This window comes from Rhagoletis zephyria, unplaced genomic scaffold (assembly GCF_001687245.7).
Source record: "Rhagoletis zephyria isolate East Lansing unplaced genomic scaffold, Rhagoletis_zephyria_1.1 Rzeph_scaffold_00259, whole genome shotgun sequence".
Lineage (NCBI taxonomy): Eukaryota > Metazoa > Arthropoda > Insecta > Diptera > Tephritidae > Rhagoletis > Rhagoletis zephyria.
The window spans coordinates 203,247-229,436 of NW_016157343.1; the positions used below are offsets into that span (position 1 = coordinate 203,247).

Below are 26,190 nucleotides of genomic sequence, written 5' to 3' on the forward strand. Positions count from 1 at the left end.
CTGGACCAAGGTAACATAACTCTTCTTTGCCTTTTGGACTTCTCTAAGGCTTTTGACATGGTAAATCATGATCTTCTGTGTCAGAAACTTAAGAGATTTTTCAGCTTTTCGGATAGTTCCGTTAATGTCATGACCAGCTATCTTAAGGGGAGAACTCAAAGCGTAAAAGGAGAAAGTGCTTACTCTTAGTGCAGAGCTGTTACGTCAGGTGTTCCGCAAGGATCTATCCTAGGTCCACTCTTTTTTAGTCTTTTCGTTAACGATGTGTGTGTTCTCTGTATGCCAGTATGTGAATGTTCATGCGTATGCGGACGATGTCCAACTATACTTGTCAAGTCGTACTGGTCTAATTGAAGACATGTGCTTCAAAATTAATTATGATCTGTCCGCCATTTCCGTATGGGCACGTGATAACTGCTTACTCTTAAATGCCTCTAAATCGTATGTTTTACCGATAAGTAGTAATGCTGTGTATGTCGAGAATATTCCGAAGCTTTGGATGGGTACCACCGCTCTTATGTTAACCGACAATTAAAAATCTGGGCTTTGTTGTTAATTCCAGATTAAACGCTACCGACCACGAAAATGTCTGCACCATTTACCCCTTTGTAAACGAGACGCAAGCTAGCCATTCAGCTTATCGTACCCCAGATAACATATTCCGAACTAGTATATAGTAAACTTGACTCAGCGTCTGCACATAAAATCGAGGTGGCCTTTAATAACGTCACACGCTACGTCTATGGTATTGGAAAGTACGATCACATCACTCCATGGAGAAATAAAATTCTGGGTTGCGATATCTTCGACTATCTAGAGGCGAGAAACTGCATGTTTGTATTCAAGCTGCTGGAGTGGAATACACCTAAATACCTTCGTGACAAACTGATACGACCAGTGTCACGTAGACATCATAGCCTTATTGTTCCTAAGCACACCTATCTAACCTCATCAAGGATGTTTTCGTTAACGCTGTGAGACTCTGGAACACGCTACCTGATTCGCTAAAGATGGAACTGTCTTAAGTTGTACAAATGCTTTCATCAATAAATATCACAAATAAAACCTACGCTCTTAAAGAGTTTTCAATAACAATGAAAATGACGGTTGAATTGTCAAAATCGGTCAATTAGATCCAAGGCGAATTAATATAAGGTGATAGCAGGAGTACAAAAACAAAAATTTACATGTATTTTGTTTTTGATTTGGCGGCATAAACTGTCAAAATCTGTAAGAGTATGTGTAGAAATTCAAACAAAATTTTTCAATTTGATATCAGAAGCCGTGCGGCGAAACACATACACAAAATCAGCTGAGCTAGTAACACCACCTTATATAAATTCGCCTTGATTAGATCATTTGTAATTGAATTTTGAAGTAAAAAGGACAAAAAAAACACTTGTCGATATATGAGAAAACAATTTTTTTTTTTTAAATCGATGCATTGTCATTAGCTATGAAAAAATACCATTGCTGATGGGAAATAAAATATCACATAATTGAAGTGGCCCGTTTCAGAGATTCTAACTCATATGTAAATCTTATTTATTTAACAAATAACAAACATTTTGAAATGAGTTCAAAAAAGGATCTTTGATAATCTAGCCCCCAAAAGCCTGCTTCTATCCTGAATGATGGTTGCACCAGCTTCCGAGAAGCTTCCGGAGTGAGTGAACGATGTCGATGTTTTTCACTTTTCTAGTCGATGTATCGACGATGTTTCGTCCAAAAATATCGATGTTAACATTGATGTTTTGAAAACATCGATGCATCGTTTGCACCCCTAGTACTATATACATAGATACTTTCTGTTCGATACCGTGTACCTAAATATTCGGACTCGTTTCCTCGGTGATGAAACTCTGGACATTGCTAAAGGGATTGCTGTATTGGATGGATATAATTTCAAAAATTTCATTACATTTTATCTTATGTATAGCAAGTCTTGTTTCGCTACCGACATGTACTCGATGCATCTTTTAAAATTTCGAAGAAAAGTATTGATGCTACAAATGCATCGGATAAAAGTACTCGATACTTACGAGTATCAAACTCTTTGTAACATTCTGTAAAACTAATACTTATAAAAGCAAGGCCATGAACATGTATTAAAAAAGTTTGATAAGTTTAATAAGACCGTTGCGTTTTCTGCCTCCGCAGCGATGCTACATGTGTCATGTGAAGAAAACAGAATCAACGACCAAAAATTTCCCTGCAAATTAGCCGAAAGTTTGTTCGAGTATTTTCCACCTGAAACTTACCAAAAGAGTAGCCGCAAGCTTGTTCCAGCACTACCGGCCAAAACCTACCGCAAGAGGTGCCGTAAATCTTGCAAAACCTGAGGTTGACGATTCTCACTTCCAAATGACGATTTTGCATTTTCATTTAGCACTTTCTCATTTACAATTGATATTACATACATACATTCATTAGCCAACAACGCGCTGTCTATCGAAGTCCGATTCTCCAACTGGTCAGTGTTAACACCATGTCCCTTCATTTGCTTCATACAAGTTGAGGATTGGACGTATGTTGTTCATCTTCACTATTACTGGTGCTAAGTTCTGATAAGAACGTGTTGCCAAAAACACAACACTTTGATTCATATATTGTCATAACCAAAATTAAGATGGAATAGGAAGTAATACTTTAACCTCGTACTCGATACCCACCTCACTACTTGCGGGAAGGATTCGAGTATAAAAAGTACTCAGTACTTGAAGAAAGTATCGAGTATTCACTCGTAGTTAGTCTTATCGGAACAAAGCTATGGATAGCACTAAAATTACTTGATTGTAAATGAATTTTCGTAGCTTACAATGTTATTTTCATAACTTCTTGTTTATTTAATTGTAAGTGGGATTAAACTCGCCAGGGATTTTCTCTTTAAAAAATTCCTTTATGCATACTAATTTATTTATGTTATTCACGACTCCACGCTTTTAAATTATGGCTCGGTTGTCGTCGTTTATAGACCACTAGTTTTGGGATATTTTGGAAACAAACCTCGTTTTCATCAATTATCAAACAACTTTTTCCCCCAAACTTGTACTCGTAAAAAATAACATTTGCAAATATGCAAACATAGCTAACGATCTACAAAACACGTCCGTGATGTAAATAGTGTTTTCACTTGAATAATTCTCTAGCATCTACGGACTTACACTGTGAAACATATTGCCAAGAGCGAAAACGCTAATTGGATATCAACACACTAGTATATATATGGAAATTCGATTCACTTTCCTACTTTTACGCGCACGCGAAACACTTCGTAAGGCAAGCGTTAACTGAAAAATGACTAGAATTCGAATAGTTAATACCTTACGATGAAGAAATCTGACCGCACTTATGAAGCTAAATTAACGAATGACCACGGAAAATTGTCGGAAGTGCTAATTGGCAAGCGCAACGATGGAGAAGTGCAGCAATGTAAGAGGTTTGCTGTTGGCTTAGTGTTAATCAGTTATGGAGCGCAAACAAATGCTCGAATTTATGACGGAAAATGTGTTTTGCCTCACGTTTCCCGCAACGAGAGGTTATAGCAAGTGTTTTAATTAAGGTAAGTAAATATTTATGTTATGACATTATAAAAAGTGATAAAACTATGTAAATGAATAATTTTGTTCATATAACTAATTATGTGGACTTCTACCGCGATACAAATAAGTACGTCATCTACATATGTACAACTTAATAGCCCTTCCAGCATTTTAACCGACTTCACAAAAAGGAGGAAGGTTATCAATTCGTTGGAATATTTTTTTTTTAAGTATGTTCCCGCATAACTTTGGACCACGTTGCCCGATTTCTATAATTCTTTTTTTTTAAGGAACGTTGTTACCTCACAGGTGGTCCCATTCTAATTTGGTTTAAATCAGCTCATTGGATCATGAAGAGGNGGAACGTTGTTACCTCACAGGTGGTCCCATTCTAATTTGGTTTAAATCAGATCATTGGATCATGAAGAGATTAACGATAATCTTAAATTTTTATATGACAGTTGAAGTCGGTTTTAGATTTTTAATTTTGTTCAAAATATCAACAATAAATGTTAATAATGTTAAAATGTTTAGTACGATTTTTAGAATTAGGTATGGAATGCAATATAAACACAAATGCTGTCATGATATATTACTTCGGCGAGTTCCCATTTAAAAAATATGCATTCCCTATTGTATACAAATATTCAAATTCCTCCGCATCTAAATGCATCCTTTCAAAATTTACTCAGGGGCGTGAAAAGTACACTTTTCGATTATAAAGTACACAACACAAGTCAGAAAACACAGAGGCTTTATCCGATATCTGCGTGGGTAGACTGCTTTTCGATCTCTTTTGCCATTCACATCCTCTTTAAAAATGAGCGAACGGTAAGCTTTTCTGCTCGATGTTGGCAAGAAAATGTTTCCCAATCAGACTCATTTGGGTACCAGGCCATATTGATATTGGCCAGGTAAGGCACCCTAGAGTTGAGTTGACCGTGTAAAGAGTAGGAGTACTTTCTCTTTGGTGAAGATACTTAACTATTGGTTTTCACGCGATAGGAAATCGCAGAGAATTTTCTGATGCAAATAGAGGAGCCACTCTGACTTATTAAGTGCACACTGAAGTCTGCAGCGTCTGTCCACCAGTAGGTGAGGCTGCAAGCAATCGTCTGTCTAGGAGCAAGCGGCTCGCTATATAAACGTGTATCTGTCCTCGTAAGGACAAGAGCAGACATCACCGCCATCCAAGAAATGCGTTGGACGGGGCAAGACAAAAAATGTGTGGGGCCTTACTACGTCTACTACAGCTGCCATGTAAAGGAGCGCAAATTCAGTGTTTGATTTGTGGTGGGAGAGAGACTCCAAAAACAAAAACAAAGAAAAACTTCTACCATTTTTTTTCAAATTATTGTTGCTTTTCCACAATAAAAATTTTCATTTATAACGGCCTCGAGCTCAATATAAATTGTTGAAAAACTTCAAATAATAAAATTCATAACAGATATCGCTAAAACGGATATGCAAACGCGAATATGAAACGATATCGAGAAAAATATCGATCCTTATACTCATTAGGATAATCACTAACATAATAGGGATGGCAAAGTCGACTTCGACTTTCGACCAAAATCTACTTTTTACTCCTGAAAGTCGAATTTTAGTGATCGACTTTTTTGAAATAGTAAGTATTTTTAGTATGGTAATTACCCAGCCACGAAGTCAGAACAAAAGTTCTGAGGCTATGGCTTAAAATTAAATGCTAGATCTAGCCTCAAAAAGGGTAACCTGGTCACACTATACAGTACTGGCTACGACGGGGGATTCACCACGTATGGGCATATGAGCGTACGGGGATAACCCTCGCTACGAGGCTATGATTTACTGTTATTTTACTTTAGTACTTCGTTTTGCCTTTACATTTTGCTTCACAACAGCATACAAACATTGCCTTCGCTGTAGCAGAGGCTTTTTCGAATCAGTAGAGAAGTGAAGCTTGTGTGAGTTGCAAATTGTGTGTGTTCTCAGTAAAAATGAGTGTCTCTGTGGTGTATAAAGAGTTTACTAGCTCGAGTGCAGTGTGGAAACATTTTTTAAAGGCAGATGATGGGCTTTCAGGGAAGTGTAAACTATGCCCTGCTATTATAAAAATCTCTGCCCGCTCTACTAAAGGGCTCCTCACACACTTGCGAACCAAGCATAATACGGAATTGAATGTAGTTGATACGCGGAGCATCAACAGCAGAATTGAAAATTCAGAGCTAGGAATGGGAACAAGCAGCTCGTCCCAATGTTCCCACTTAAACAAAAGTGTTTCATCTGTGTCAGTGTCGGTCTCAACAAAAAAAAAAGAAATTAACAGATTATTTCCCCATCGAGAAAAAAGTTTCTATGGAAGAAAGAGTGTGTAGAATTGTAGCAAAGGATGGAATACCATTCTCAAAGTTTATCAAGTCAATTGATATGCTCGAATTATTTGAATCAGAAGGCCATAGATTACCTTCTTCTGCAAGTACGATACAAACTATGGTAATGGATCACGGAGCATCGATTCAAAAGAAGACTATCGATGAAATTGAAGCACTGAAGAACTCACAAAAGCGATTCTCACTAACTTTCGATGAATGGTCATCCGTATGGAATCGTCGGTATTTAAATTTGAATCTTCATTTATTTACTGCTGAATCTGTGAAACTTTGGAACTTGGGGCTAGTAATAATTACAGGTATTTAGTTTGCTAGTTTAGTTTCAGACAACATAGAAGGCAGAATAGACCGTAATCAGCCTATACATATATGAAGTTTTAGTTATTGTTTTGTGTGTATAAAAGCTTTATTTATTAATCTGCAGGCAGTTTTCCTGCACAAGTGTGTGTTACTGCTCTCGAAAAAAAACTGAATGAGTTTAAAATTGACATGAAGCGAGATATCATCGCAGTAACAACAGATGGTGCTGCAGTTATGAAGAAAGTCGGCAGAATATTACCAGTGCATCATCAACTGTGCTTTGCTCACGGGCTTCAGTTAGCAGTTCTTGACGTACTATATGAAAACAAACACCAACAAGTAGACTCAGAAGAGAATTATGTACAAAATATTGCTGTAGCAAATAGACGAGGTGACGGCGGTAATAATAGCGACAGCGAAAATGATGACGATGAGCGCGGTTACTTTTCAGTTGTAGAAGGCTTTCAAGAAGTAGATTTGTTACCAAAATACAGGTGGATAAATAAATTATTAGGCGTGCGGGTTTGTTTTTAATTGAATATTTTCGTTTGCTTTAGGGAGCTGATTCAAAAAGCACGAAAGATCGTGAAACTATTTAGCTCAAAATCTCCAATGAAGAATGATCTATTGCAAAATTATATCAAAACAGAATTTGGCAGGGAGTTACAGCTCATTCTAGATTGTCGAACGCGCTGGAGCAGTCTTGCAGCAATGATTACGAGGTTCAACCAAGTCAAACAGTGCATATTTAAAGCGCTTATTGATATTAAACTGACATCATCTTCATTTTCTTTTACTGATGAAGAATGTTTAACATTGATTGATATTGAAAGTGCATTAGAGCCCATAAAACTTGCTGTAAATGTTTTATGCCGTGAGGACGCAACGTTAGTTACTGCAGAAACTACATTGCGTTTTATGCTAAATAAATTGGAAGGGCAAAATACCGGATTAAGCAGGGATCTTGTAACATCTTTAAGTCGCCGGATAAAAGAACGGCAACCATCAATGACTGCGGTGTTACTTTACATGGAAAATCCAACTAAATATCTGGAACAAGATTCTGTGTCTACAAATAAGGAAGATACATTCTTTTTTCCAAGCAAAGTAACGCTAAGAACCGAAATTAAGTGTTTAATTGAGAGACTGTTGTTCGACGCTCAGCCACAATCTCAAACCGAAACCCAGCGGATTGATGACGATGATGCAGACGACAACGTGTCTTTAGCCCATCTGTCAAGAGATTGTGTATCCCCTCCTACGTTAGAAGCTGAATTAGAGCGTAGTCTTCGTACTGAATGGGTAGCCGACGCTTCATCTGTACTTATATCTGCACAAGCAAATACTCTTGATCTGATATTGAAACGTGAAATGACGCTTTTTCAATGCGGAGGCAATAGAGTAAAGCACCTAGAAGCTTCTTATAACTATGTGAAGTCGATTCCACCTACAAGTATTGAAGCCGAGCGTGCGTTTTCCGCCGCTGGGTATATGTGTAATAAAATAAGGTCGAATTTAAAAGACGAGACCTTAAATACTTTATTATTCCTTCGGAAATATTATCAAAAAAGTCAATCTAATTAGAAATAAATACGTAGATTTTCTAAATAAAATCGTCTTTTTTACATATAAAATTTTAATATATCTGCTTAAAGGAAATAATATGATTTTTTGTTCAGTCCCGCGAATCCCGCGGATCCGCGGGATTGATGACCTCGATCCCGCAGGCTTGCGGGATTGCGATTTTTATGCGGGATTGGATTCCCTAGGTACAACATTTTAAACACCGCTAAAAACGTTGCTGGTAAGATTTCAGTTAATATGCGACATTAGTCGTGTAGATAGTCCCAATCCACTAGCTGTCTGGGCTACTCCCATATTTATCCATGCTTATAAAGTGGCACTATATTTCTACCAATACCCGCCAATTCTGCTCCATCGGAAGGCCGCATTTTTCAAAAAGTTGTCCGTAATTACCAAATATCGATTCAAAAAATTTTTAGAATTTTTTGTGAAAATTTAAAAAATTTTAAATAATTTTTCAAAAATATTTTTGAAAACCCTCACAACCAACATTTTCATGCTGTATAACTGGAACAATTTTCAAAATTTTTAAAAATCCTTTAGTGTCTGTTTTTTTATCTAGCATTGAATTTCACTAAATTACAGATTATTCTAAAGACCACTAGTAAATCATGATATTCTTGGCGTATTCTGACTCTTATATTTATAGCTAATATATGAGTTAAATGCAGAGTATAGTTAATACATTTTATTTTTATTATAAAAGTCGAACAAAGTCGACATTTCTTCGTGGATCAGTCGACTTTTAAAGTCGACTGTACAGAGTCGATCGAAAAGTCGAAAGTCGACTTTCTAGTGAAGTCGAACAACCCTATAACATAACGAATATGAATGTAACAAAAGCTCGCTGTATTAGGAAGGTTCGTGAGTTTCCACGGAATTTGATAAGATCAGCTGTTGTGTCACGTCACCGAGTTAGTTTGTGTTTGTTTACATAATGAAAGGCTAAATTGATCAAATAAATCGATTACTCTTTTTTCCTTGTATTTAATGTTTTTTCCTCTATATACATACATACATCTATATATTAATACGCTAACATAAATTTTGTCTCCGTTCGTTTGGCGATTCTACCGAACCGATTTCAAAACCAAGAACACCGTTGGAAAGGCATTTTTCCGTAGATGAGCAGAGTTTTTATGGTTTTACAATTGATTGAAAATTACGGCCAAAACCGTCGTTTAAACATTTTCGAATTGTGTATACATGTTGCTGCAATATGTTCAATTTGACATGTTTCGCCTGTTGTTTCACTACACATTTGAAATTAAGCTTTGAAATAAAGATAAATATGAAGATGAAGAAATAAATGATAACGACCAAGTAAAAAAAAAGAAGGCAAAAGTGAAGTTAAAGACGAAAATGAAGACAATGACAGATACATACGAATTAGGGTAACTGAAAGGGTAAGAACATTTCTTGAATTTATGAAGTGAAACTTCTTTAGCGGCAGTTGGTTGGTTGGGAGTAAATTGTCAAATTCAATGGGAATAATGCACATGGAAGTAGTTCTCAGCGGTTTAGCGGTTTGAGAATAAAAACCGATATTGTTATCGATACTGTTATTGATTAAATAACCGCTATTGTAATCGATATAATAACCAATATAATAATTGATACAATAATGGATATTGTTATCGGTATAATAATCGATTAAATAATTGATTTTGTTATCTTTTTATTCATTTATATTGTTATCGATATGTATAATAATTGATACTGATGATTGTTATATATCGATGAATAAATCGATTTTGTAATCGTTGTATTTTTCTATATGTTTATGGATATTGTTATCGGTATTTTTATTGCAACAGTTATCGACAGGGTTACCGATTTAATAATCGGAACATGGAATGCGATCACATTACATGACATCACATCACATTATATCACATGATATGATGAGACATCACATTATATTACATCACATAACACGTGACATGACATCATATGATATGACATCACATTATATAGTATGACATCACATGACTTGACAGCACACGATATGACATCGTATGACATGACATCGCATTACATAACGTGGCATCACATGATATGACATCATATGGTATGACATCATATGGTATGACATCATATGACATGACATCACAGGATATGACAGCACATGACATGACATCCTATTTATGACGTAAAATCACGTCACATCTTATCACCGTCATCACATCTCATCTACGTGAATAGATAAAGAAAAGGATAAAAGCAAAGATATGAAAGATAAAAACAAAGATGAAGACCAAGGTAAATTTACCGATTTCAAAACCAAGAACACCGTTGGAAAGGTAATTCTGTAGATGAGGAGAGTTTTTATAGTTTCGAAATTGGTTTAAAATCGTTGTTTAAAAATTTCCATATTTGTGTATGGTTGTTTTTGCAACCTGTTCAATTTAAGCTCTTTCGCAGTTTTTACTTCGTATTTAAAATTAAACTTTGAAATAAAGTTAAATATGAAGATGAAGAAACAAGTGATAACGATGAAGACAAAAAAAGAAGGCAAAAGTGAAGATAAAGACGAAAATGGAGATAAAGGCGAAAATGGAGACAATGAGAAATACATAAGAACTAGGGTAACTGAATTGAAATTTTCCATAAAAGTTACTGAAATTTATCGAATCATCGAAGTTTATAATTATCGAAATTTATCCATGCTTATTAAGTTATCACAACGTATCGAATTATTCAAATTGATCAATGTTTATTGAGTTGTCGAAATTTATAGACACAGAAACTTAGTTGTCGAAATTTACGAATAGTTATCGAGCTATAAAAATATGTGGGATTATCGAAATTTGTCACGTTAAAGAAATGTATCAAGTTATCGATATTTATTGAATTATCATTATTTATAGACTTAACGAAATTTATCGAGTTGTAGTAATGCATGGAGTTCTTTCAACTAACAGAGTTATCGATAATTATTGATCTACTGAAATTGGTTGATTCATCGAATCGAAGTTTATGGAATTTTCAAAATATATCCATTAATCGAAATTTCAAGATTATATAAGCTTATCGATTTATCACTGCTTATCGAATTTTATCGTGCTAACAGAGTGTAATGAGTTATCATTCGCTTTCGAAAAATATGGAGCTGTCAAAAGTAAAAATTTTTAAAGGTATCCAAAGAATTTACATTTTTGATTTATCGAAATTTATCGCGCCCTCGAATTTCACAGTTATTGAAATTGGTCGAGTTAACGAATTTTGTTGAGTTATATGATTTTAGTGTTTTTGAAATTCATCGAACTATCGATATGTATCAAATCATTAATATTTATCGATAAAGTGGAATGTATCGGGTCAATTCCAAGTCCTGCTGAAGTCCAAAGACCTTCTAAGATAAAAAAATTTAGTTTCGTTTTAGTTCCAAAGCAGAAGATGTTCCGGTAAGTTAATTTGTATCGTATAAGTTTTGCTACGTGTTAAGTTAGAAACCCTCTCCAAGGCTCCTAAACACTAGAAAAACTGTCGAATTTCGACAGTAACTGGCACTCTAGTATGTATTAAAGGCCTGCAAATGTTGAGCTATAAAACATAGCGACATGTGTCGCAGTTCACAGTCTGTCGCTCATACTTGTTTGACAATGACATATGAAGACACTGTCGAATAAATTGAAATCAAATCGTGCATCAAATCAATGCATGTCAACACAAGAGGCAAGTACGACACATGCGACATAGTTCGCATTATTAATTACCAGGGAACGGATTTTTAGGACCTAAAAACCTATAAAAAAGGCAAAATAAAATAAAGAAATAGGCTGTAAAAGGCAAAATAAAATAGCGAAAAAGGCACTAGGTATTGCAAAAAAGGCAAAACAAAATAGCGAAAAAGGCAAGAAAAGGCACTGGGTATTGCGAAAAAGGCAGGAAAAGGCACTGGGTATTGCAAAAAAAGCAAAATAAGGCACTAAAAAAAGACAGAAAATACGAAGAACAATCAAAAAATACATTTATTTTAGAAATGTTTATATTACAAGTAAAAATAGAAAAACTATGAACTAGTTTCATTATATGAAAAATTTGTACTTTGAATCTTTGACTATTTTATCCTTTCGAGTTTCTAACTCATAAAACTTTAATCTGTATAGTTGTAGTAACATTGAACCACAAGATGCATTTTGAAGTTATCTGGAGGCATTTTCATTCGATTTTCGCGTCCTTGAATGTACTAAATGTGCGCTCGACGTAAGTTGATACAAGTGGAGCACAATTTAAATATGGAAAATTTGAAACGTTCATATTATCAGGAATAAGGGCGTTTTCCTCGCCCTTTACAATTTTATCCACACCCCTTATTGTCTCCAGGCCTACGTTAGCTGAGAAAACGGCTTTGAATTTTTCCAACACCATATTGGCAAGAGGTCCCTGCGCTTCTATAAGCCGCATGGGCATGTGTATATTTTTTAATCTTTAAAAAAAAATTTGAAATGCTATAATCACTTTTTTAAAGGTAGAAAAGGCAAAAAAAGGCAACATCAAATGTGTATATATGAAATCAGGGAAAGCTAAATCGTGGACATTCTTAATCGAATATACTCTACTTCTTTAGCAGAAAAAAAGGCAATTTCCATAAAATCCGTTCCCTGTTAATTACATTAGGGGTATTCTCGAAATCTAGGGGTATTCTCGAAAGTACGAGAGCACCCGATTGCAAAATTCTGCATCAACTACAATCAGGGTAGCCAACTAATTTTTGATAATATATATATGATAGATATCTCCTTATTAAAAAAAGAATTGAATTGTGATATATTGCGGATCTTTCTGTTTATTTTATTTCTAAATGTACTTTATCCATGTATTCATAAATCAAACCAATCTTTTGTAAAGTTAGTTAACAAATAAATAATAAACAAGTAAGAAAGTCTAAGTTCGGACGGAGCCGAACATTAAATACCCGGCGCAAGTATTAAATATATGTTTTTTCACCTTTCCGAAACCTTCCGCTAGATGGTAAGCCGGGGTGTATCCATTTTGAGTAAATTAGCGTCCTTCAATTTCGAAATATTGAAGTTTCAAGCATTTCTGAAATTTACCGCTATATGAGAAGCGGCCGTTATTTTAGTCCGATTTCAATAATTTTCAACGTTTTACTTATATTTGGCAAGCACAATAACCACACCGAGTTTGGTACAAATTGGTAGAACGTGTGATCATAAGTGGGCGGTGCCACGCCCATTTTCCAAAATTTTACCATAAACGTATTTCTTGGTAAAGAATTGTTGCAAGCATCAATTTTGAATAAATTAGCTTCAATATTTACTGATTTATCGAAGATTTTGTATTTCTCTAAATTACCGTTATATGGGATGTGGGCGTGGTTATTGTCCGATTTTTTAAATTTTCGGCCATTTAGTATGCTGTATCAAGGCCAACAACTGTGAGGAGCTTGGAAGAAATTGGTGCAGCGGTTACCAAGATATACACATGTAACCATAAGTGGGCGTGGCTACGCCCATTTTCCAAAAATTTATAATCTTCTTATTTTTCGTCTTAAAATTGTTGTAAATATCAATTTTGAGTGAATAATCTTCAGTAGTTACTAAAATATCGCAGTTTTCGTATTTCCGAAAATTACCGTTATATGGGATGTGGGCGTGGTTATTGTCCAATTTTTTAAATTTTCGGTCATTTCTTCTTCTTGTAAAAACCTCCAAATCGTGAAGCATCTGGAACGCAACTAGTATGTTATCAAGATTGAATAGCTCAATATATGACAACAACAGAAATGTAAATCATTCAGACACTATAGGTGATTTTGATGAAATTGTGGAAATAGCTGATCTCGCTTTATTATAGGTTTTTATTTAATTTTTAGCGCCGAGCCCTAAAAGCGGATTGTGCGATTAATCAATTAATATGAGTTATAATAAATTTAATAATTGCGCAGTCCAATTGCAAAATGTGTTGAAACAATTATTTATAAAAAGTATGCGTATTTTTAAAGAAAATTGTTTGTACATCACTATTATATAAGTGATTTGTGTTATTTATTATTACCCCCTGAAGGTATTATATTCGTTTTTCGTTTTAAAAACTATATTGAGGCGTATTCTTGTTTTCGTACGAATCGAAAATTTGAAATTTTTGTATAGAAAATGATAAGAAAATTTCACGATTTTCGATTCGTACGAAAACAAGAATACGCCTCATTACAACAAGATCTCATTTTTAAAAGAAAAGATTTGTTAAATCGATTTCATGAATTTTATTTAAAAAAAAATTGGCGATTTTTTCTTTCAGAAATTGCACTTTTTTTTTAAATAATCTGGACACCCTGGTAGGAGGAGAACCTTGGGATTCCATATCGTCAAACAAATTTGGCTATAAAAAGGACGTTGGTAGTAGTCTCTGCTGCAGTTTTTATAGGAATATTTTTTGTAGAATTTTTTTTCCGTTCATGGAAAGTAAATTCTCTCCAGAGAAAGTTGAACGTAAAAAGTTTTACAGAAATTAACTAAAACAATTGCATTCTGTTTTTAAATTTTGATGATAAAACTGTGATAGTTTTTTTCAAACATTTTCAAAGACATGGCCGGAAAAGACGGTTCACCCTCTTTCCAACTGCATCATTAGTTTTTTAAGTTTTCTGCACGACTTCATACAACTTTTTATTTTGAAAAATTTTCAGGTGTTATACCCTATTTTATGGTTTCTAACTTTTATCTGGCTGGCTTTTCCGGCAAAATTTCTTTGACAAAGTTGTTTAGAACAGGCTTTCCCAAAGTGGGTGCCGCGAGCGTATGCCTGGGGTTCCGCTAGCGTAGTTCCCCAGTACGTTTTGCTAACGAAAAATTCAATCAGAAAATTTTCAAAAAAAATTACTGAAAACGTACCCTTTTCACAACTATTTTCGGTACTTATGTAGACCTAGTCCGCGTTTCATCCACTTTTCTTCCCGTTTTCGGATTAATTTTCGGATTTTTTGCTGGCTGGGCTGTTCTCGTAACAAGCGCAGCAGCTTCGAGCACGTGTATATGTTACTTATTCTTTAGAACTACACAATCACACTGTGAAAGAGCGAATCAACACGATTTTAGAGGCAATCGAGAACGAACTTATAAAAAGTTAGAAAGCTTGTGAATTTTTTAGTTTTCTACTAGACGAAAGTACCGACATAGAGGGACTTAATATTCTTCTCGTGGTAGTGAGGTCGCAAAGCAAATCGAAGAAGAAATTTTGATGAACGAAGTACTTGAGACTTACCACTAGCGACGAAATTTTTAAAGCTATCGACAAATTTGTACAAAAAAAGGGTTTGAAATGGAACAGGTGTGTGGCTATTTGCAGTGGTTGGAAAAACGAAAGGAGCGATGTCTAGGATGAAGCAAGAGGCAGAAAACGCCACGAGAAGTCACTGTATGATCCGTCGGTATTCCCTGGGGACTAGATTTAAAACCCGTATTGGATGACGCTGCGAAGATAACAGAGGCCTGCGAAATTAAAATACATCTTTGGTTTTTTCGAGCATGTCGAGATTTTTTTTATTGGTGACAAGTATATTTTAGAATTTCTAGCAATTTATATGAAAACCCCATAAATAAACAAAGTAAATCAGAAAAACATACATATGTTACTTCGAAGTTAACGCTAAGAAAATTGATGACAGCCGGTTTCACCAGCAATTTAAATGGAAAATGATTTTTTATTTTCTGTCAATTTCCATATAATATTCAAAAAATTAAAATAATTTTTCACTTAAATTACTTTCTTGAAATTGGCTGTAAAAGTTATTTTCTTACAGGTCTATTCTGCACGTTACCAAAGATTTTGTAACCGGAAAATTTTATTACCAAAAAATGTTACCAGTTCTTGTCACCGCGATTCTAATAACGTTGGTAATGCAGTTAAAATATTCAGCAATTCAGCTTTGAAGAATTGTGGAGATTCTGGCATTGCATATTTCACGGGGCAATACTTTGTTACCAGCTTATGAGATGGTAACAAAATTTACCGCTTACAAGAGTACACAGAATTCGAAAAGGGTTTAAAATTTGACAGGAACTTAATTTACCGGTTACAAAACTTTTATTACCAGCGCAGAATAGACCTGTTAGCGTCAACACGCGTTACCAGCTGAATATTTTCCCAACATTAACTCTGAGAATGTCTACAACTGGATAACAAACCCGTTTTCATGTAACCCGAAGGGTAAACCTACTGAGATGACAAATTAAGCTTTTGAAAACCTTCTGCTGTTGGCAAGATTGCATTAAAAATACTAGTAACTTTTACTTTTACATTTCTATGTGAGACTGCATTTTCAACACATGCTTACATAAACAAGTAATTTTTAAGCAAAAAACAAAACCGACTTCAATTCCCTTATACAAATTTAAGATTATCGTTAATCTCTTCATGATCCAATGATCGGACTTAAACCAAATTAGAATGGGACCACCTGCGAGGTAACATCTTTCCTTAAAAAAAAAGAATCATAGTAATCGGTTTACGTGGTCCAAAGTTATGCGGTAACATACATAAAAAAAAATAATAATAAAAATATATCAAATGATTTCAGGGTGAAATTGTCAAAGCTCCCAATAAACTTAAAGGAAATAATGAAATCATCAAAACAATTTCAGTCCTCACATTAAAGCTAAGGGAGCATACACGTGCTTGTTTTCGTAGATATTTTAAGAGTAGGGGTGCCGCGAAATTTGTTTAGCACAACAAGGGTGTCGCGGTGAAAAAAGCTTGGGAACCCCTGGTTTAGAACGTCTCAGGCCTTAACCTTCGTGAACATTAGGGCGGGTCGAAAATCAAATTTTTCTCAAATCCCTTGGTAATAATTGTATCATGAAGTCAACAACAAGCCTGCAAAATATTAGTATTTTATTTTAATTGTGAGAGCCCGCGCATCGACCGCCAAAGGACCCACAGCATACTAGTCGAATAAGACCAATTCTTGTTAAAAATTCTGGGTTCAGTAAAAAGGGTTGGTGCATATTATTAGATAATGAATCCGTTAACGCCAAAGATAAAGTCAAATATCATTTTTCGCAGCACTTTAGCTTATCGTTAATCTGAAACTTAACTATTTTCAAAGAAATTTTAATTGTTCTCTTGATAATTGCACTGGCCTATAGTCAAAAGATGTGATGAACAGCATTAATATTGCTGGCGTGCATTTAGATCGTTAGTTCCAAATATTCTAATCTTTTTTTAATATTAGCTATAATTTGCGAATTTTTGCAAATTTAGGAACAATTTCGGTAGCTCTAATAGAATAGCCATTATTTTCCATCATCGTGGAAAAATTTTGTTTATTCAAATGAGTATGGAAACACTGAACAGGCACAACTTCTGGAAACACTAATTAGTTTACTTATGTTTATGCATACAATTTAAAAATTGCAAATATAGCAAAATGACAAAAAAAATTGTTAAAATTTTTTTTATATCAAAATAACTGGTTTATAATCTGAACGATTTTCATCATATTGTTATCATAAATCAGTAACAGTAAGTCTCGCTTTCAATTTGTTAATTATTACGTACCGATCGAGTAACATTTACCAAAGTTATATCGAAAAACTTAAGTGGCTCTCCAGTTTTTTTTTTTAAATTATCTTCAATTGTATAAATAACCTTTAAATAAAAGAACTGGATTACAGAAAACTGTGCCAGCGTGTGACTTTTTTCATTCAAGCTGAATGCAAAGCAATATCGTCCAATTGGAGAGTCCTCAAAAGGATTTCCCAGGACATGTTAAAGAGTACTGTAAATCCTACAGTCACTTTTTCACATAATGGAATTAACTAAAATATTTATGTATATCTAAAAACTTATTGCACGTCCCCTACTTTCATATAACGGCAAATTTAGAAACAGCGAAAATTGTGCTTCTTCGGCGACTAATGAAACCATTCCGCACCAGTTTTCAAGACTGCAAAAACGGACTTAAAATGGGCGTTTCTCACCCTAATTGTATTATGCTAATGTATGTTAATTCTTATATGTTTGAAACTACTAATAACTTGTCAAACGATTCCTAATTTTTGACAATACATTCATTCACCACGACTAAGCGTGACTAAGTCTATGGTCCCTCTAGTATTACATAAACATCCGAAAACATTAAACCGTTTGAAATAAATCTCGTCTCACTTGTTTGTATTTTTCACTTGGTTGCTGAAGTAATGAAGAATTGAAAATTCATAAGGGAATATTATAGTTTTTTTAAGTTTTATCTTGATATCTTAAAAACGTGTAGACTTATTGAAAAATGATAAATGAACGTGAGGTACTAAATTTAATAGCCCTTAATTTGATATATCATCCTTTTTATAACAATAACTCATTCCATAGATATTACAAGCCAAAGTTTCATTTTCGAAATTCATACACTTTGATTTAATTGCGCGGGCTAAAGATAAGTTTTAAATTAATCTTTCTTGGCCAATAACAATTGGCTTAGGCCTAAAACATCATAATATTACTATTACAATGCGGTCAAATGACTTTTATTTTCCCCCATACAAAATCGACCCAGCCTAGTGAACATACCAAACTCCAGAAAGTAGGTCTTGCACACTTTTAGGTGGAAAATCCGAAAGCAGTTGTATACTAATTACACAGGAGAACACAAAAACAAAAAAAATTGTATGAACCAGAGGGTAAACCCCACTTTTCCTAGGTTTTCTGGGTCGCTGAAAACGAATATGACCAAAAAAATAACTTCAACTGACCATTTTCCCGCACCACCCCTGTAGATTGAAATTTCATTTTTCATGCAAAGTTAATATGTAAGTGTATTCCTATGTTTTTTCGGTCATCGAAACCGAAAATGACTATAAAAAATAAAGTTGTAAGGAAGAAAGTGGTTTATTCGTAAGCAAATATAATGATTAAATAAAATAAAATAATGTAAAAAAAAATATTTTTAAAAACAAGCTTTTATTTAACATGTACAATCAAAGGAATAAAATAAAGTAGTGTAACAAAAGACTTTTTAGCAAGAAAATTTTGTGAAAACTGCACTAAAATGAATAAAATAAAATAAGTTAAGGTCTCGTTAAAGTTACTAAAAGCCATTTAGTGAAAGGAGTTATTCAAACTCTAATGAAAATTACTAACAATTTGTACTAATTTACTTCGTTTTTAAAAAAGTTTGTCGCGCGAATAGCAAACCGCCATTTAAATATCTGCATACATACATACATATACATACCTAACCAATTATGCATGTACGCTGAATTCGCCGACAAGCTTTTTTAAAACCGAAGTAAATTAGTACAAATTGTTAGTAATTTTCATTAGAGTTTGAATAACTCCTTTCACTAAATGGCTTTTAGTAACTTTAACGAGACCTTAACTTATTTTATTTTATTCATTTTAGTGCAGTTTTGACAAAATTTTCTTGCTAAAAAAATCTTTTGTTACAATACTTTATTTTATTCCTTTGATTGTACATGTTAAATATTTAAAAGCTTGTTTTTTAAAAATATTTTTTTTACATTATTTTATTTTCTAATTTTTAGTCCATTTATAAAAGCATTACATATTAAAAAGTGTTATTTTGTTTTATGTACAAAATCTTGCAATAGATATTAAAATAATTCAACTTGCAATGAAAGAGAACAGAAGACTTGGCAAGCAAAATGTTGTTTGCTTACGTTTTGTATAAACATACATATGTACATATATAGCAGCAGTTAATTTTATTTAAAGAAATGGCGTGTCGTCCATTTCCGCTGTAGCATGGCATATATTTAAGCGCAATATTTAACTTCTTCCGGCGGGGCGACATCTGGAGTCTTCTAATTGTATATCTAGAATTAGCCACAAATAGCTTTGCTACACTACCGCCGCGGCGCGCCGGCAGCTTTAACAATTTTATAGTGGTTTTACGCTCTTTGACAAATTACGCTCTGTTAGCCATAAATCTTGCTATTTTTTGACCGCCTTTAAATCAAGACCCCTGGACCATATAGGGAATTATTTATATTTTAAATTGCATTGTCATCGTGATTGGCACTATGCTGAAAATTTCAAGTCTCTAACTTGTCGGGAAGTTAGTTTAAAATCGATTGGAAATTTCCGCGATTTCCGCGGGATGACCAAGTTAAATAAAAGCTTATAAAAATTAAGTGGATTATGGTTAATTAAAGATAACTGCCGCAATAAGTACTATGTTTACTTGTGAATTTTTTTCTTTCTAGGGTTGGACATTTGTACAGAAAAAATGTTCTTTCTTGTTTAAATTTAAGTATAAAGTACTCAACAATTCTAAATTTTGATAAAGCTACACCGGATTGACAATTATATGAGTTATTACAAAATACGAAAAAAATTCCAGCTTACTTTTATATGGAAAAAATCTGGTTTATTTCTTCTGTCACGGGTGGGACAAAAAAAGAACCTGGTTTTTGGAGCAGATATATTTTACGGAAACTCTGCGAATTTATTTCACTATTCTGTGTGAACTTGATGTCTTATAATAAAACAAAGAACCAGGAACACAAACAAAGCAAAAACTACAAAAAAAATCATGGCTTTATTATACAAAAAATCCGAAATTCCTCTGTCACGGATGACAACGTTTGTCACGGGTAGGACACGTACGAATTTTTATATGAAAAGGAGCTTTTAGTGCGATCCATATATAAAGATAAGTTATTAAAAAATATAAGAAGCCAAGTAGGGGTTCAATCCACTCACGTTTTATCTTAGGATGGTGCCTTTTATATAGAAGAAAATGCTTAGCACCGTCAGCCAAAAAAATTATTAAAAATGAACGCGATTTCCTAGCGTCTTGAAATTTTAACTTTTACCTACTTAAATGTAATGGACTACAAAACTGCATACCTAAAAATTCTGAACAAAAAGTTTAAAATTTTTGGGCGTAATTGTTAAAGTTTGTTGAATTTTTATAATTTTTGTAAGAAGTTTGAAATGTAGATTTAGGTTTTTCCGGTTAGGTAATGTGCTAGACTTTAATAAAAAAAACTATAAACATTAGATTAACAAAATAAAAAACCAAAACTGGTCAAAATGTAACTTAACTTAATCAGCTGAGCACAAGGGTATATAGATAATGGACGAGTCCGCGCATCCCCCCCTCGTCCCCTGCGTCCCCCTCAACAAACAAATAAAGCTTATTAGCCCTGTAAACCTACCTCTGACAACTGTCCAACACATAGCTGTCACGGGTGGGACATGCTTCTCTGTCGAATTATTCTTATCTAGCAACGTGGAAACGACAATACTATTGTGGTAAATATTTGCAGTGAATTTCTAACATTACGTAACAAACACGAATCACAACCTCAACTTATTTAATTAAATATAACAACTTTTAGCATTTTTTGTTACGGGTGGGACAAGACCAATACTTCTTAATATTAACTCATAATATAGATAAAGCAGTCACACAATTTAATATATAACACAATTTTATTAAAAACAGATGAGTTCTACTATATATTTTTCTTACCAAACACTTTAATTATGAATCGCAAATTATTTGACAGTGCATTCAACACAACCTACTTTAAACTCAATCAAAAAATTTACTTAGAACTTGATTTCAAAACGTAAGAAAGATAATAAAAATGCATTTAAAGCCTAAATTTGTTATTTTTTGGGTAATTCAAGATTTTTACAAATGTCTTATCCACACGTTTGTTAGTTTCATAAAGAAAATTATTTTTGCACTGGGGTCCACTTTCCCATGGAACCTCTCCATAGTTAACTTTTCCGATTTGATTTTAGTGGAGAAATTTTGTATTCTTAATTACGTATTGCATAGTTAGGCTCGATAAATCAGATAATCATAAGTATGTCGCTAACCAAAAAGACATAATATAACAATATTGTGAAATTTATAAAGGACAGCAGTATACCGGATATCCGGAAAAATCTCTATCCGGCACATCCCTAGTTCTTTGCTATAACTTTTTTATTTGATATCCGATTTTTAAAATGTTTATGTCGCCGAAAAGGTATCGCTCAGGACTATAGCGATATAAGGATTTTGAAAATCGGATATCAAATAACAAAGTTATAACAAAAAACGCGATTAACGGATTTTAGCGTGTCTAAAAAAAGTTTTTACACCCAAAATTTTTCTTCGACATACATAAGTGTTTAAATAAAACTGACACATGGAGGCGTATTCTGGTTTTCCCACGAATCGAAATTTTGAAAATTTTTTTATAGAAAATGATAGGAAATTTCATGATAAACTTTTTTTCTTGCATATGTCGTGATACGGCTTACTGAACACCTCCTTTAACAACTTACGATTCCCTTGTTCTTACGGCCTGTCCCTGCAGTGAAGCCCCAAACTAGACAGGAAAAATACTAGTTTATAACTAGATTTCCTGACTGAAACCGAGCTATAGCATTTTCGGTTTAAATGAAACCATTTTCAAATTAAGCGAAACCATTTTCAAATTAAGTGAAACCTTTTTCATGATAACCGAAACCTTTTTCATGATAACCGAAACCTTTTTCAAATTAAAAGAAACCTTTTTCAGATTCATTGAAAGTTTATTCAAATTAAATGAGACCTTTTTCAGATTCAATGAAACTTTATTCAAGTTAAATGAAACTTTTTTCAAATTAAATGAAACTTTATTCAAATGAAATGAAACTTCTTTTTTGGATTACTTTGAATTATCTGTTACGTGTTGCTCACCCTTAAACTGGCTACACACGACGAACATCTGCGCGCACATGCGCGGCTTGACGTGCGTGTTTGTCGTTTGTAGGGCGGTTCACGAGCATGCTCGCAAAAAATAAAATAATTTTGATTTTCAGCGAGCATGCTCGTCGTTTGTAGCGTGATTTGCGAGCATCGCATTGGAAACAAAAACAACAACCTCATTTTGTGTTGATGCTTGAAGTGTGCACATCGGCGGATAAATGCATCCAAGCCATGTTGGTTAATTGAATTTTTGATAAATGAGGCTAAATTACTATAAGTATATGTATGTACATACATACAAGTAAAATATAAATAAATTTAAGTAACACATGCATAAAAAAGCTAAGTTAAAAGCATCTTTGCTAATCATCTTTACGCTACCTCGACAAAATCACATATGAGCCGCTCGCCGTCTGTAGCAAACGACAGCGAGCATGTTGGCGCATATGTGCGCGCAGATGCTCGTCGTGTGCAGCCAGTTTTACGGTCAAGGCATGTTGAATACAGTGTTGCCGTTTCGGTCCAATTGGACCAAAATTGGTAATTTCATTTCTTAAAATAAACCTGGTTTGTTGTGATTTTCGAGGGGTTTTGGTAACTAGGCAAATCATATAATTTATTCATTTTATAAAACTTCAAATATCTCTGTTTTCGGGAGTACATGTAAGGGATGATGTGAAAAGGAAAAGAGAAATGGGACATGTCAAAATTGTTCTTGAAGCGAAGTTGAATGTTGCCGTGATTAGACTGTGCTCTAATCCCTAGAGTTTGTTTAAGTTAGAAGAAAATAATTAGACAATTGTTATGCAAATGCCAAATTTTACATTTCGCTTAAGCGAGTGAGTGAGAAGGGAGAGTATTTGTACTTTATTTCCCTCTTCTCCCTTAAGAAAATAATAGTTGACAGCTTTGAATTCGTGTAGCAACAGTAAAAATATTCTCCCAGTTAAACATCATAATCGGCGTTATCGACTCCCTGATATAAGTATGGCGTCGATAACGTCGATAACGATGTGTAACTGGGAGTTAAGGCTCTGTTACGTACGTGTTTTTACGTAGAAATCAAAAACCAACAGACTTCTACGTATGTAATGCTGTGCGTTGGGTAACAGCTTACCCGCGAAGCTCATTTAACAGATTCCTTATGTGACAACTCTCAAGCAATGCCAAGTATGCATAACAGAGCCTTTAGTGTTAGCCAGACATGGTGCAAACGGCTCTTAATAGGTTAAGTTGATTTCCTGTTCCTTAATTTAAAAATGTTTAATACTAAATTTGAATAAAGTTTCATTTAATTTGAAAAAAGTTTCATTTGGTTTGAATAAAGTTTCATTGAATCTGAAAAAAGTTTCCTTTAATTTGAATAAAGTTTCATTGAATCCGAAAAAGGTTTCATTTAATTTGAAAAAGGTTTCGCTTCATCTGAAAAAGGTTTCAATTAATTTGAAAAAGGTTTCGCTTAACCTGAAAAAAGTTTCATTTAATTTGAAAAAAGTTTCATTTAAACTGAAAATGCTATATTTCGAAAATGACCAGACTTGTACCAAGTACAAAACGATTTATTCATGCCGTTTTATTTGACTTCGACGGTTTAATACAATAGAGTACACAAAATATTGTAACATTTATTTGGGTATGTCGTAAACCGTTAAAGCGAGTACGTACTCGCAATTTTACCATACCTGTTAAATAATGATTAATATTCATAACGGTTATTAATTAAAGCATCTTTTTTTGGATAACCATTTACCGATACCGATAGTAGCACCTCTTTAATGATTAATAATTATTAGCTTAAACAAAATTTTTTAATTAATTCGTTAATTTTAATTTCATCATTATTTTGTTATTTTTCATCATTTTCAATTATTTTTGACTTTTTTAATTACACGATTAATATTATATTTGATTAATTTCAATTATCAATCAACAAGCCAAAGTATAGACAAATATTAAGAATATTTAATAACTGCTTGAATTATTTAGTTATTTTATTCTTATCCAAATCTCAAATTTTAAACATTAATTATTATTTTTTAATAATTTTAAAAAGAAAGGGATGAAATGTGCAAAGTTAATGAATTTAATTTATTTTAATGAAAACTTTTACTTTTATTTTAGTGCACTCAAAAATGAATTAAAGTATTCGTTTTATTTTTGACTAAAATGTTTTCTTTTCCATATTCAAATTATTAAAAACGATAAAAATATAGTATTTATTGTACCTGAAAACTTTTACTTTTAATATCATTTAATGGAAAATGCATTTAAAATTATGTTCGACAGTTTGAAATATTTATGTATTTATTTTTCCTTTTAATTAATACTCAAACAAGTTTTTTATTGTATGTATATTCATGAACTCATTTTATTTTTTGACTTCCAAAGTAGTGGTTTTGGTCCGTAATCGGACTAGTATTTTTCTGTCTATTTTTAACTAGTATGAGACTGGTAAATTTCTGACCGAAATCTGATAATTGCCATCTCGTAGGACATCCCCATGTTAAAAATACTAGTTGATTGCATGGAAAAAAGATAGTTGGCTGACTAGTTGGGCATGCGGTTCATACTAGTTGTGTGGTAGTTTACAACTAGTACATTTGACTACAGGGGTACTAGACTAAAATGAGTGAAATCCGATTTGGATGCTGCATAAATACATATCTAAAGCGTGCACTTAACATACACTCTTTCAATGCACAAATACAATATGTTGTAATTCAAATACAGATTTGTATATTTTTTGGCAAACATTTGTTAATACTTAACACAATGTCAAAAATTAAAGCCAACATAAACAGGAAATCGAAATTACAGACAACTGCACTGTACGTACTGCGGAAGCCATAGCGTATGAGTAATATGTATGTATATGTATGTACATTAGAATGCATCACTACCCATAAAACAAAAAAAATCGGTATTGTTTTAGGTGGGCTGGACCGATTTAAAAATACCTCCAAAAATGGAGTTTCTTATGAATAGAAATAGTTTCTTAAAGGATTTTTTGAAAAAAGTTCCCTCAGATGACAAAATAGGTTAAGCTTAAAAACTTTGCATAAAATATCAAAAAAAAATTTCAATCGGACCATAATAATAAGTTTTTTTTTTGAACTTTTTTTAAAGATTGGGTTAAGGAAAACTCGTATAACTCTGCTAAAGTATTTTTGAAAAAAAAATCGCCTCAGATGACAGAACGGTTTAAGCTTAAAAAATTTTCATACAAATATTTTTAAAAAAATTGTCAACGGAATCATAATAATACGAGATAAAAAGAGTGGGAATATACTAGGGGTTGGCAAGGCCGAGGCCAAAAAGAGCCTTATGTAAATTCTAAACTCTACAAAGAGCCAAAAAAAAAACAACAAAAACAAAAGTTGTTATTAGAAATGAAAACCATTAATTTTATTATTATTCTAATGCACGTAAGATAGATATTAAAGAAAATTAGAAAGGTCCCTGGCCAAATTTTCAAAATCTGGTTTTACCTCAGTTAAACCCGTTCGTAACTTCTTCTTCTTCTTATTTGGCGCTGTAACCGCCTAAGCGATTTTGGCCAAGTCCAAAACAGCACGCCAGTCATTTCTCTTCTGTGCTAACTGACGCCAATTGAAAATGCCAAGTGAAGCCAAGTCCTTCTCCACCTGGTCTTTCCAACGCAGAGGAGGCCTTCCTCTTCCTCTGTTACCAGCATCGCGGCCCGCGTTGAATATTTTCA

At 33.6% G+C, this 26,190-nt stretch overlaps 1 protein-coding gene and 1 long non-coding RNA gene across 4 annotated transcripts in view; one reads left to right on the top strand and one right to left on the bottom strand.

The window, feature by feature from the left end:
- Positions 1–26,190, bottom strand: part of LOC108358482 (inositol hexakisphosphate and diphosphoinositol-pentakisphosphate kinase) — a 200,618-nt gene that overhangs the window by 136,256 nt on the left and 38,172 nt on the right. The window lies entirely within an intron of this gene.
- On the top strand, positions 11,404–17,718 carry LOC108358485 (uncharacterized). The gene is made up of 3 exons (XR_001846780.1): positions 11,404–11,477; positions 12,727–12,738; positions 17,708–17,718. It is a non-coding gene; the product is annotated as an uncharacterized LOC108358485 (long non-coding RNA).